Source organism: Asterias amurensis, chromosome 11, assembly GCF_032118995.1.
Source record: "Asterias amurensis chromosome 11, ASM3211899v1".
Classification (NCBI taxonomy): domain Eukaryota; kingdom Metazoa; phylum Echinodermata; class Asteroidea; order Forcipulatida; family Asteriidae; genus Asterias; species Asterias amurensis.
Window position 1 is genome coordinate 13847014 of NC_092658.1, and position 13663 is coordinate 13860676.

The following is a 13663-nucleotide window of genomic DNA, read 5'->3' on the forward strand; positions in this document are numbered from 1 at the left end:
TTGTCTAGCGCCCTCTTTCGACTAGCATGACTCATTCAGAAGAGTTTTTACTTGGCAACTTTCATTTTATTAAAGTTTTAGTTATTACTTTCATAGCTCTTTAATAGTTTTCTATCGAATTTGTACATTAGAGATTAATTCATATTGTGCTCCTCATCAAACCAGGCACCTTGGAAATAGTACATGGATAAAGGTAAGTTATCTTGCCAAGCTTTCAAAGTTGTGTTTTGTAGTAAAGATTTATAAGATAGAGATTGTATTCCAGGGAAACACACAAACACAGCATCCAACAGTAGATTCAACTCACTGGGGTCTCGGAGCTGGAAAGTGATACCCCAACCTGTGCTGTATTAAATGTAGGGTAGGCTTAATGTTTGTAAATAATTTAAACTTTTAAGAAGGTTTTATTAAAGTTTGTATCACTTTGAGACATTTGTTTCAGCTTTTATTTTCAATTTTTTTGTGTACATGAGTTTTGCTGCAAGTGCAACCAACCCCCGAAAAACCCTTCTGGGGTTCTGCATCGTAATCATGCAAAATAGCACCTGTTGCCTCTATGTCGATTAGGCCTGAAAGGCTGTTCGGCACATGAATGTACAATAGTACACAAATATTGAGTGGCTCAGAGTGGAATGGGAGGAATATCACCGCAAGGTAAAATTTGGACTGTTTCGCCGAGTGAAATGGAACAGTACAAATTTTACCGAGCGATAATATTCCTTCCATTCCACAAATTAAAGCCACTCGATATTTGTTTTATATGACTGACATATTGTCATTTGATGTATTTTAAAAGTATAACATTATAAAAAATCACACAAATTAATACTGACAACCAAAAATCAATAGTGCCGTGTAGCGGCCACACTGCACAAATCGGATCACAACCTTTTGCACAGTGCTCCTTTGTTCTAGCAGCGGCGCAGCGGAGCTGTACTGCTCAAAAACATTGAAACAAGGATGATCCTAACTGTTGAATGGGAAATGCGAATAGGTCTTTTTGATCGCCAGTGAGGATGGGAGTAATAGTGAATGTCACTTGAAGTAAGTTTTACCAATCAAATGACAAGTATCTGTATATTAGTTATATAATTAAAACTACTAAACTAGAAGATACTTGGGACAACAATAAAAAATACAGCAAACGAAAACTGCTGGTTCAAAATTGTCTGGAAATTGGTTAAAGGCAGTGGACACTATTGGTATAATTACTCAAAATAATTATTGGCATAAAACCTTACTTGGTAACATTGGTACCGAGTAATGGGGAGCCGTTCATAAACGGCTCCCTCTGAAGTAACATAGTTTTTGAGAAAGAAGTAATTTTCAACGAAATTTGATTTTGAGACCTCAGATTTAGAATTTGAGGTCTCGAAATCAACCATTTAAAAGCACACAACTTCGTGTGACAACTGTGTATTTTTCTTTCATTTTTATCTCGCAACTTGGACGACCAATTGAGCTCAAATTTTCACAGGTTTGTTATTCTATGCATATGTTGAGATACACCAAGTGAGAAGACTGGTCTTTGACAACTTCCAATAGTGTCCAGTGTCTTTCAAAAGTGGGATTTTAACTTGAATTCTGCGTCAGTATGACCCATTTCTAGGTCATTTGACACACTTTCTGGTCAGTCTGACCCAGTAATGGGTCAGGGTCAATTAAACCTGGTCGAGTCAATTCTGACACAAATGTTTTTGGAGACCAAATAATTAAAGTATTAAAGTATTTTACTGAACTTGTTAAAATAGAATGAAAAAAAATGTTATACCATGTATACACCAACTGTACACTAGACAAGTAATATTAATTAAAGCCATTGGACCCTTTCGGTTCAGAAAAAAAATAAAAGTTCACAGATTTACAAATAACTTACAGGGTTTACAGAAGGCAATGGTGAAAGACTTCTCTTGAAATATTATTCCATGAAATGCTTTACCTTTTGAGAAAACATCAAAACAATATAAATTCTCGTTAACGAGAATTACGGATTTATTTTAAACACATGTCATGACACGGCGAAACGCGCGGAAACAAGGGTGGGTTTTTCCGTTGTTTTCTTCCGACTCCGATGACCGATTGAGCCTAAATTTTCACAGGTTTGTTATTTGATATAGAAGTTGTGGTACACAAAGTGTGGGCCTTGGACAACACTGTTACCGAAAGGGTCCAATGGCTTTAACTCGTAAAATTACATGCGAAAATCGGTCCTTAGCGATCGCTACAAGCTTCAAACCCCTCCAGAAAAATAGTTGTAAAACACTAAAGATCGGACAGCCTTACAGTTTTCCCAAAGAAAGAGGACCTTGAGGGTGCTTGCTGTTGTGTCCTGTTTTTTGAGGGGTTGCCATTGTAGAAAAAATAATGTGTATGGGGGAATAAATTTAACATTGAAATAAATTGTGCATGAAAGGGTTTAAGCATGTTTTCTCCCAAAATAGAGTAGAAATGTAAATCACAAATTTCGGAACAGATCATAGTTTACTGACTATTATTTTTTAGAGTGACCCACCCATGTTGGTTTCGTCTCTCAATTAATGAATCCTCTTTCTTTATCAAAACTTTCAAATAGTTTATCAACTTAAACAAATTAAAGCAATCGCACAAAATCGGTAAACAGTATTGTCCAAAGGCCCACACTTTGTGTATCACAATTTATATAAAATAACAAACCTGTGAAAAATTTCTGTTCAGAAAGTGTCCAATGGCTTTAAAGCCATATTATACACTTTCGGCACAGAAAAAAAAAAATCACAGATTTTCAAATAACTTACAGGGTTTACAGAAGGTAATGGCGAAAGACTTCTCTTGAAATATTATTCCATGAAATGCTTTACTTTTCGAGAAAACATTGAAACAATTATAAATTCTCGTTGTAGAGAATTACGGATTTATTTTAAATACATGTCATGATACGGCGAAACATGCAGAAACAAGGATGGGTTTTCCCCGTTATTTTCTCCCAACTCCAATGACCAATTGAGCCTAAATTTTCACAGGTTTGTTATTTTTTATATCAGTTGTGATACACGAAGGTGGGCCTTTGGACAATACTGTTTACCGAAAGTGTCCAATGGCTTTAAAGTTGTATTGAAAGAAACTATTAAAAATGAATATTCTCCGTCATCCAGGTAAATATAATATTGACATTTTAAAAAATTTATACAACTGGACTTACTTTTCAGAGGACAAGTTCAACTTTTTTTTTTAAAGAAAATAAAGTTGCTTTGAAGCCTGTGATAGCATGAAACAAAATGTTTGTTTACATCAGGAGTGGAAGTCCAAGGAGGCCACAGAGACCATGGCCTGCGATGCCCCTGGTCTTGGCCTTTGTGCCCCCTCAAAAGTGTCCCATAAACTTTCAGATTTTCCAATGGAAGTGCACTTTGCAAAATGTAATGCTTGTCCTTTCAAAGATAATATTCCAGGCCTGGTTCATCATATCACAGTCAAAGTCTTGTAAAATATTAAAATTGGGCAATCAAAAAGTATGTACACAAAAATGCATATGACACTCAACCTTCCTCTAAAACTAACAGTAATTTTCTATATTCTAAAACAGTTTACCTACCTATAGTACAGTACATTGTAGCATTAATCAAATTCTTGAAATTGTTTTACATTATAAGAAACAACTGTTAAAACGGTACCTCTTTTATAGAAAATTTGTCAACAAATATTTATGATTTTGCAATGGCACATACTATACCAATACCCAGTGTAGCAGTGGCTCAGGGAGTGACTTGATCATTTTCATGGCTTTTGCCTTGAAGAAACAGTCTGCAGGTTCTTCAAGGCCAAAATAATTTTAAATGTGTTTTGGGAACTTAATTAAGTGAAAGTTTTGAAACATTTTGCCACACGTTCAAAAGGCCTCATACTGCAAGCTTAGATTTTATAATCAACTTGAAAATTACATGTTACCCTCAAAGTTTGTTCCCTGACTCTCTGGAAATCCACACCTCTTGTTGTATCAGTTAGTTATTACAAACAAAATAACTGAAAAACAAAATTCAGTTTTATTTTTGTTGAAAGTCAAATTACCCAGCTGGCCATGATTGTCAATGTTGTATTCCTGATTGAACGACAAAGTAAAATGTGTTAAGCCAAGAAAAACCGTTGAAAAACTGTTGAAAAAACTAACTGATGTTGGAGACCTTTGATCTAAAGGATCTAAAGTTCACTCATCAAGGCATTACTTTGTTACTTCATTCTATACTTAATAGCCCTAATAACTAAAACTAAAATCAATAACAGACTATATTTGTTTTGATACCAGAATTTCCATTGGTTAACTTGCAATTGTGTCTTTAATTTTAAAGGCAGTGGACACTATTGGTAATTGCTCAAAATAATTATAAGCATAAAACCTTTCTTGGTGACGAGTAATGGGGAGAGGTTGATGGTATAAGACATTGTGAGAAACGGCTCCCTCTGAAGTGCCATAGTTTTCGAGAAAGAAGTAATTTTCCACAAATTTGATTTTGAGACCTCAAGTTTAGAACTTGAGGTCTCGAAAATCAACCATCTAAACTCAAACAACTTTGTGTGACAAGGATGTTTTCTTCTTTCATTATTATCTTGCAACTTTGATGACCGGTGAGCTCAAATTTTCACAGGTTAGTTATTTTATGCACATTTTGAGATACACTAACTGTGAAGGCTAGTCTTTGACTATTACCAACAGTGTCCACTGCCTTTAACAAAATGTAAGAATTTAAAGCAAGTCATCAGGGAGAATTGCGGTGTATTTTCATGTCACTTTTCACAATTCCTGAACCATTCCAATAAGTTCCACTAATGACAGGATTGTTACCAGCAGAATAATTACCAGGTTGGATGTATTCACCATTGAGATTATTGTACACTGCACCACAGCACCCATTGGACCACCAACCCTCCTCACTGCTCGGCAAGCGAGGGCAGTTGTTAGCTGGCCGGTCGTATGTTGAGAATGGATGATTGTTGATCATCTCCAAAAAATCATCTGAAATTTAAAATAACAACATGAGGGAAATGATACCTACCCATTTAAATGAGTTCAAAATGACAATAGTGTATGGGGTCGGGATAAGAAGGCACTGCTATGGACCTGTGTGGTAATTACTAAAAGGAATAATAGCATAAAAACTAACAATGGGTAACAGAGAGCTGTTGATAGTGAGAAAAGACTCGCTGAATGTAGTTTTCAGGTGATTTAAAAAAAAAAGGTAATTTAATTCTTACTCAAATTTTAGACTTTCTCAGGCATCTTGAAGCACACAATAATTGTGCAGCAAGAGTGTTTTTTCAATCATTATTTTTCTTGTGCACAGCCTTCGATGACCAGTTGAGCCCAAATTGTCACAGATTTCTCATGTTCACAAAGAATGAATTAATGAAACCCAAATTAGTCTCATATCATGTAGGTATCATAAATCGCATTTGATGCAATTTCTTTAGGCTACTTTTGAATGGCTTCAGACTGGCATCCCCTGAAAAAGATATTGACAGAATACAGAAAGCTGCCAATATAGCGCTAGATATAGCTCTGAGTGCAAGCACTTTATCTGTAAGCTGCAGGTTCAAGTCCCACTCTCTGGTAAATTTGTCTTTTAAATTATTTGAATTGTTCCTCTGTGTAGCTAGAAGATAAACATCTAGATTATTAACTGGTCCTAATAACAACTGATTGTGTTGTGTGGCCCCTTTATTACAGTTTTGGAAACCAGCTACGGCTTTATTGTCTAGCCCATAATATATTTTTTTTAAACGTGCCTAGTGAACTGGGCAGATATGGCTCCATTATACAGGGCGTTGGTCTCACAACTATAAATTTCATTTCCTATTTTCTAAGTAGTCCTAGCCAATTTTCTTCCTTCTGCCCAGGTAGTAGTAAAACAAAAATGGGTAGTTCTTTTTAGAACTGAGAAGTCTTCCCAAAAATCTGAAAAATCTACGTCGCCGTATAGTAGAATATAATACATGTGGCAAGACAGTTCTCTAAAGAACAAACTCTCCCTGGCAAGTAGACACTTGCAAGGTGTTTACGCAAACCAAATATTCACTTACATGTACTTTTTAAGGTAAGAAACTTTTCTAAGAAGTAAATTGAACCAGAATTTGGTTTCCCAACCCGAGTTTAATTTCTGTCTTCATTTAGTTAGTTTCTTTAAAAGTGAAACATAACAATTGTTTAGCCATAAACCCTGCCAGTATTTACCAGTGTAACCTAGGAGCTCAAGACGTAGGGCTGGGTACTCAATGTAGTCTGTTGGTCTGATGCGAATGTACCGTGCTTGAATCAAGTACATGAATAGATTGGTAACTGGGGTGCTTCCATCAGTGTTGCCACGAAATGTCTGTCAGTATAAAACAAAGGAGGAAGTTGTGAGAAAAGTATTTGCCTCCTGTTTGTTGCTTTATTTTTATCATCCCAGGGACTTTTATTTGTTTTTCAACAGGATAGGCAGAGAGTTTTCAACAATGACACCCGACTACGACAACACCTTGTAATGGTTCACAAGGTGCTTCGGCAAATTCAGCAGCATCTGCCAAAAACACCTGGGCAAACCCCCTTCTAGCTGCAAGCCTGGAGTTTCATCTTTGAGAAGGCAAGGCAATTTATACTTTATTGCAAAGGGCACTTCCATTGGAAAATTTGTGGGAAACCTATAATTTAAAAATGGGGCACCAAGGCCTTGACCAGGGCATGGCCTCCTTTTAATTCAAGGTCTGGCTTAAATCCAGTGCTCTGAGCTCTCGACCACGACACGCTGCTAAAAAAGAATAAGTCGAAGAATAATGCTGTGTAAGGGATTTGAGGCATCGCATGGTGAGGTATTAATATATTTGCGGTAACACCATGTGTGTATCTTTGCCAGGTAATAGTTTTTTGAGAACTCGTCTTGCTTTATATTCTACTACCGCGTACGTAGATTTTGGGAATTCGGGAGTCTTCTCAGTTCTGAAAAGAAACTGTTGTACTTTTTGAAACGTTGAAGACCAATTAAGAACTAACTCCATGGAAGTATAAAGTTTATAATGAGAAGTCCCCTCAATCCACTACAGATTAAACTAGTTTTGGCCAATTTTCTACCTGCCGCCCAGGTTAAAAAGCAGGGACAGTTCTATCCAGAACTGAGAAGTGTCCCAAATTCCAAAATCTACTTCACTGTAATAGAATAGTTAAACTAAGACAAGTTCTCAAAAGTACATAATCTACCTGGCAAGTATAGATACACACATGGTGTTACCGCAAAACCAAATATACAATAATGCTGTGATAAAGATTATTATTTGGTTATGACATAGGTTTACACATTTTGTGCTATTATAAGTGATCTTACTTGTGGTGCGGAGCTGGGTGTCTCACTCACATACAACCATGCAGTACTGTCAATGCTGTATTGCAATTGATAATGTGACACATAGTATTCTTTCTGTGGATGTCCCTGTGTGGTGACACCAACAATCTGTACAAGTTTATCATCTATCTCTACTTGAAGCCACGGGTGGGTGTCTTCTAAGGCAGCTGACCAGCAATTTTTTAAGTTCAGTCTTGCATATTTTCCTTGGCGTTTTTCTGAGTGCTGACTAGACGCTGTGATTCTTTCGTCAGGAATTCCCTTGTCTTCCATCCCAAGAGGATGTCCACAGAATGTCCTTGATTCAACTGCAACAAAATTGAAGTTTTATTATCTTTGTCACCACAAAAAACTTGGGATGGGTTTGGAAGATTAAGGGGTGGGGCATCAGAGCAATTATTTAGGTTGTCATTAAAAAACAGAGGATGTCCACAGAATCTACTTGATTCATCTGAATTATTTTTTAAAGTTCTACTATCTTTGTGTGACAGTATTTTTTTAGCGCGAAAGGAGCAAGACTATTCCATTTTTGTTTTCACGTAATAATCATCTCTATCCCCCCGAGGGGGTATTGGGCTTGATAATGAAGAGATCTGCTTTATACTTCTGTTTTTGTAACCCTTCCTCTCAATCTACTTTACATCAATTAACTACATATCCATGTAAATGAATTCAAAATGACAAAGCATGCAGGGCAGGTCAGGGAGTGAAATTCAAGGCACAGCTATGGACACTTGGGAGCTAATCAAAATATATAATAGCATCAAACTTACATTAATATGAGCAACATAGAGAGTTGATGATAAACATTGAGAAATAGCTCCCTCTGAGGTAACATAGTTTTCAAGAAAGAGGCTATTTCTCACGTCTATGAATACGGAACTTAACTCTGTCCTATTAAGTCCTAAGTTAGGAAGAGTTTGGTGAAATCAACGGCTGGTCTTTAACAATTACCAAAGGTGTCCAGGGGCCGATTTCTAAAAGAGTAAGGATTGATTCTTAACTGCAATTCAATCAAAGTTGCTAAATAAAGTGTAATGTCACATTATAAATAACTATAAATGCTGACAATTTGCTTTGTGAAATCAAGCCCAGTGCTTTTCAAGGAAATTGTGGTCATTATTTGGTCTATAATTGACTTTTAAAAGACAACATACATACCAGTTGGTGTTTCAGTTGATTGCCCTGTAGTCAAGTCGTAAGTAGTTTGACTGGCAATGTGAAACATTGGTTTAAGGAAATATTCAGTCCAGCCATTTTGGTTAGTGAGGTCCAAACGAATTGTCCAGTTCTGGTCACCGTCAGTTAGCTTACGAAGAACCTCATTGCCAAGCCAGAATTCGCCATCAAATGACCCAAAGCCATCTTTATAATCTGTCCAACTGCGGTTGAAGTTTACTGATCCGTCATATCGACGCTGGACCACCTTGAAACATAAAAGTTAGATTTTTTACTATTTATTTAATTAGTATTACAACATTTCAAAAGTGTTGCCAGAGGCCAAATTGTATTTGATTTACAATATTATTAGAATAATAATGTAAACAAAAATAAATTAGAGCCACAAAAGCCACAAAAGAACTACCACAAACTCAAGGAACACCAAGAAAAAAAAATTATATTCAAGAGAATACACAGAAACTATAACAAACAATAACAGGACGAGAGCAATTACATAAAAATGGACCAGCAAAATGTGAAAACGATGAAACCAAAGCAGTCAGGCTCTATTTAAAATGCGAATGAGGTAGGGGATAACACTTTTGCTGTATCTATCAACTTTGGTATTCGGCTCGTGTTTCTGAGATCAAACATTATTAATTTTTCTAGCCTTGTGTGAGTCAGACTTCCCTACCTTATAAATTTACAAATTCTCCTTTGCTGCTTTCAAGAAAAAGTTACGTAAAAGAATCTATTTCAGACTTTTCACAGTTAAACTTTGAGAAAATTGCTCACCAACCAAAAGAATCAAATGCAAAGAATAGTGGTCAGCGTCCAATTTCATACAACCTTAAAGCCAAAAATATTCCTAAGCACAGAAAAAACTAGCTTAACAAAAACTGGCTTCTTGTAGAAATTCTATAAAGCTTACATTGTTGCAACTGGTGCCTGTTTCATTTTTTTTATTAGCGAGCAATTTTTTTTTATTGCTTACGGCTTTATGAAATTTGGCCCTGGGGTCGATTTCTCAAAGGATTAGGACTAGTCCAAGGAGATATTAAAAATGTATGGCTAGTCCTACGTTAGGACGATGACATTTTGCCCTGGTGTAATTGACCCTAACAGAGTCTTTCTCAAAGGTAAATTACCTGAGGAAGACTCTGCTAGGATTGAAATGTCAGGCCACTACAAACTAGTTTTTGTCAGTACAACTTCCTTTTAACATAAAGAGTTTGCAAATTATTGTTGTTTTTAAAAATCTAAAAGATAAAACCAGGTGTTGCAAACATTGGTATGAATTTTTACTTTGACTTTTACTTTAAAATTATTTTTAGTATAATTTTGAAACCTGATGATGTATTCACAGTGGTTTTATTTACTAGTAAAAATCTAACAATGTGGTTTTGTTTAGTTTTAATTTTGTTTAACTTTGTGAAGTGTGTCTTTAAAGACGCACATAAACTATAACATCCCCTGACAAAAAATGCACCGACCCATTTTTCTCTACAAATTTTTCCCAGAAAGGGTATCAAATGCAATGGCTATATTTACACCATTTTAGCGTGAGGTTAGCTCTATTTAAAGAACTGTAAGTTTTTCCCCACACATATGAGGACTCTATCTAATGGAAAATGAGTGCATCACAAAAATTGAATTAGACGTTTCCCATCCTCTAGTTATGGGCTGATTCTGATCGTTTACTAGGATCCTAAATGGACTGAAAAGTAGCTTGATGTAATGTACCAGGCCTTGCTCTTAAGCCTTTTTTTCTTTTTTTTTTTTAAGTAGCCAATCGGGTTAATAAGCTCTGAGTTTAACTAAGGTAGTTTTAGTAGCCCTGTTGTTTTAAATTATGTAGGCCCTCATTGTCATAAATGTATCTTTCTGATGCATTAATGATAGGCAAATAAAGTTACAGTCAAACACTCAAAAAGTCCAGTCTAGTCCAGTCAGGATACAGCGATTTCCACCGTTAATCCAAATCTCACATTACGAAAAAGTCAACTATTAGACAGAATGGTTTTCTTGCATGGGTGATTGACTGACGATGACATCATCGACTGATAGGGCAGCAATCAGCATGCTGTTTTTCTTTGGCATGGTACCTTGACCACCAAGCCTAAGTTAGTCATAACAAAAGTGCCCGTCATAACAAAAGCGCCCTTTGTACTAATTAGTATTCAAACCGAGGTCACGCATGAAAAATCACGCCTACTCGCGCCTGATAAATCACAAAGGAGACTTATTAAATCGAGTGTTCTGCGGGTGGACTGTAGGATGCACAGTTTAAGTTGAGAGTTGGTGTTTACTAGCCAGTAGCAATTTTTACTAGACAATGTATGCTGGGCTAGTGCTGTAAGCGCTGTGTACTTACAATCCAGCCTGTGGGTGTTGTCATATCACATAACACCTTTATTCCATCACCATTCTGGAATGGATAGATGGTGTAGACACCAGTCTCTTTGTTACCGGCATCCAACAAGGCCTGGCAGTCTGAAAAAAATATTAAAGAGACGTATTATATTGGTATAAAAAAATAGAAAAAAATATATAGCACTTTTCACACCCGAAGGGCGTCTTTAAAGCGCTTCCAACATTATTACCCATGGTCACTGGGCCATTTATCAATCACAAGAACCATCTCTGCCCTCACAGGTACCCATTAACCCTGGGTGGAGAGAAGCAATTGCAGTTCTGAAAGTGTCTTGTTCAGGGACACAAGTGTCACGACCTGGACTCAAACCCACTCTCTGCTGATCAGAAACACCAGAGCTTAAGTTCAGTGCTCTTATCTGCGTGGCAATCCACCTTATTATAAATGATTTTGGGTTGAGCAAAGAGAAAGGTTACTGATAGGGTGATGAATGCCCAATGCATCGGCCTGTGTAATCACACTGAGACTGTATCTGAGAAGTGCCTGATTCGGCATGAGGTGTCACTTCTAAATTTCTGATTTGGGGAAAATTGACCAGAGAAAATTGACCTCCGGATTAACGCGCCAGCACTCGTCCAACTGAGCTATCCACCCCTTTATTGGTTGTTTCCGTATTTTGTCGATTACCTTTTTTCGTGGGTGCCAGTCAGAAGCCATACAACCGTAAACTGCCGTGTAGCCATTAGCCAGGGATCACATTCAAATTATGATATAACCTGGGAAGTCACAGCCAGGAGATCACCTCAAGGAGTGCAATGTTTTATTTCACACTATTTGACTCACACATAGATCCTTTTCATTTTATTGGTTTGAAAACACATTGGGTGTCTGCCAACAATAAATTCCAGTATTTATGACGAAACACATCAGGTTTCGTTTAAGTATCCGTTCCTGACAATATCTGACGAATACACTCTTTGAAGTATTACTTTTTTTCTTTTTTTTCTTATTTTATGTGGCCAAACAAAATATATTGTAAATTGTAATTTATTGTAGTGATATTCCTTAAAGCACTTATTTGACTGATTGAGATCTCAGTATTGGGTCAATCTGGTAATAAATTATGAGAGGTCAGCGAAATGACCTAAGGAGAGTTTACCTGACCCTAACTTTGGGCTAGTGACAACCTTGCTTAAAAGAATTGTCCTATTGTGATAGGAAATTGAAAAAGTGGAACTATTGGTTTACTGAAGCTACATTTACTGTGCGTTTGCTTGACTCATTCTTACCCCGGCATCCATAATGGTTATGTATCTCCTCTTGGTCATCAGTGAAGATTGGATGATCAGTGTAGATCTGTTTAGTCTTTCTGTCTTGAGCTACTATATACAGCCCTCCTGGTCGGATTGAGGTACATGAACACATATCCTCAAATGGTTGGATCCATTGTAGTCTGTTTGCTTCATCTGGACCCGGTTCTTGAGTCAAGTAACACACTTTAGTAGCAGCAGCTGCTTCAGTGGTTTGCATTAAACAAACTTTAAAAAACAAGGTACAGTGTAATATATGTTGAATCTGACCATTTATTGTTGCAAATTAGTTTTGAGGATTTTTTAAAGGAACATTACGGAATTGTTTTTTGCTGATAAAACTGTTGCTGGCAGTGTAAGCACTTTATGTAATCCACCATATACATAAACTGACCAACCTGTAGAAATTGGAGATCTGGGTGAAAGACCTATTACACATTAGTAGAAGGAAGCGTCTGATGGTGACACACAAAGGAAAATAGTATTGGAAATCGCTAAAAACACAAAGGATTGAATGGAATATTTAATGAGGACACACAAAGGAAAGGGTTTAAAATTTGGGGGACACACAAAGGAAAGGGATTAAGATTTTGGGGACACACAAAGGAAGACGAAAGGTTGAATGAAATAATTAATGAGGACACACAAAGGAAGACGTAAGGAGAAGGGATTAAAATTTTGGGGACACACAAAGGAGAGGGATTAAAATTTTGGGGCACACAAAGGAAGACGGAAGGTTGAATGAAATATTTAATGAGGACACACAAAGGAAGATGGAAGGAGAAGGGATTAAAGTTTTGGGGACACACAAAGGAAGACGGAAGGTTGAATGAAATATTTAATGAGGACACACAATGGGAAGATGGAGTTTCATCATACCTAAATTAAACGTAAACAGAACTATAGTATACAGGATTAAAATGATCCCCCATCATAGGTAACTAACAGCTTAGTCAACTATATTGACCTATTATTTTCTACCCTCACCTGAAAAGGAAATATTCCATCAGTTGTTAATGTTTTATTTATTTTTTCAGCAGGACTCCTATATGTCTTAAAACATTAATGCAGTTAAAGTAATCTTAGTAAATTCACTAAGTTCAACTGAAGTTATAAAATATAATAATATTTGATTTTATGTCATGTTACTTACACTTTTAGCGTTTAAAACCTTTATGCAATTACACGTCGAATATAATGCGAGCTTATTTCTGTATTTAGTTTTTTTAAAACAAATTATAAATGATGTGTAACTAAACAGTCTTGAGATGGACTGTGTAGACAGTTAAGCTCGTTTAATAACTTTAAAAGAAACGTTCGTGTTTAGTAGCGTATACCGAATTTTTGTCTCAATAAGTTGAGAACTGAAATATGTTTTCCTCACTTGCTAAAAGTAACATCCAAATATTTGACTGTACGCATTACATGTAACCCCAAGTTATGAGGGTCGTTTTTATTCCAATGATAACTTG

At 36.4% G+C, this 13663-nt stretch overlaps 1 protein-coding gene across 4 annotated transcripts in view; it reads left to right on the forward strand.

The window, feature by feature from the left end:
* The first annotated feature begins 50 nt into the window (after positions 1–50).
* LOC139943670 (uncharacterized) overlaps positions 51–13663 on the forward strand; it is a 75854-nt gene continuing 62241 nt past the window's right edge. For all 4 annotated transcript variants that reach the window (XM_071940404.1, XM_071940406.1, XM_071940407.1 and 1 more), the window contains exons 1-2: positions 51–193; positions 6444–6593. The gene's annotated coding sequence lies outside the window, so the exon portion shown is untranslated. The remainder of the gene's footprint in view (positions 194–6443; positions 6594–13663) is intronic.